This window comes from Rhagoletis pomonella, unplaced genomic scaffold (genome assembly GCF_013731165.1).
Source record: "Rhagoletis pomonella isolate Grant_MI unplaced genomic scaffold, Rhpom_1.0 Rhpom_scaffold_30846, whole genome shotgun sequence".
NCBI classification, from domain to species: Eukaryota; Metazoa; Arthropoda; class Insecta; order Diptera; family Tephritidae; genus Rhagoletis; species Rhagoletis pomonella.
In genome coordinates, this window is record NW_023489264.1 from 1 (window position 1) to 1,088 (window position 1,088).

General features: G+C 34.7%; 1 long non-coding RNA gene across 1 annotated transcript; it reads right to left on the reverse strand.

Annotated features, from left to right (window-relative positions):
- Positions 1-579: 579 nt before the first annotated feature.
- LOC118732858 lies at positions 580-869 on the reverse strand. Its single transcript, XR_004992193.1, has 3 exons — positions 826-869; positions 720-781; positions 580-627 (listed from the first exon to the last, which is right to left on the reverse strand). It is a non-coding gene; the product is annotated as an uncharacterized LOC118732858 (long non-coding RNA).
- Positions 870-1,088: the final 219 nt, after the last annotated feature.

Sequence of the window (1,088 nt, forward strand, 5' to 3'; positions counted from 1 at the left end):
TAGTTTCAATATAAAAAAATTTATGTACACCATTAATTGTGTATACATATCTAAGTCAATATATGTGATATACATGTACATACATCTACATACATATCGTCGTTTAAAGTACAAAACCATGTATCAATAAATTGCAAAACCGCGTATAGAGATAATGCAAACCCACGTATGCGAGGTTGCATAAATTAATTTCTAGAGAGTAAAAACACTCATATTTCAAAATGGTTATCTTTTTGTAAAAAGCAATCGCATTTTTGGCTAGTATATTTCAGGAAGAATGGATAAGGATTGATCCAAAAACGTGTGTGAGCGAATCCAATTTTTAGCAGCAAATGTCAGTTACGCGGTTTTGTACTTTAAGCGACGATATGTATGTTAACAGGAACGCAGCAATCTAATACACGGGTGGAGCAGGAACGCAGCACAGCAGAAGCATACAAAAAATCTGCAAATAAATGGTTTTTTAGGTTTTTAACAAACGAGAACCTGGTTTCAACTTACTTCAACGTGTCTAAATCACAACGCACACACTAATGCAAAGGCGCAACAGGACCGAACACTATAAAACACGGGCGGACAATATACAGGCGGAGCAGTAACGCAGCACAGCAGAATCGTCCGAAAAATCTGCGAATAAATGGTTCATTAGGTTTTGAAATAACAAAGAGCTCAAATGGAATGGTTCATCAATAAAGTCAAAATAATATGTTGTAACTTACGTGTATTAGCTCTTAATCACAATACCAGCACAGGTCGGTCAGCGAAACACTAAGGAAATGACCTAATAAATGCAAAATTATAATTTATTTGTAAAATAATACTTACCAAATTTCACGCAATTGGAAAACAAATGTCAGCGAATAAGAACAAAACGAACAACGAAAATTGAATCAATGTAGCTTGTTCAGAATTTTTTTCTAATATTTTGGGAAATGTTCAGTGAAAATAGCAAAGAAACAACACAGTTTCTCCTAAGGTAGTTCAAGATGGCGGATTAGAGCGAGAAGTTGCCAACGTATAACACCTTTCATTATTGCATCATGAGTTAAGCGAACGTTTCAAAATATGGTTTTCAATCGCTTCGTTTT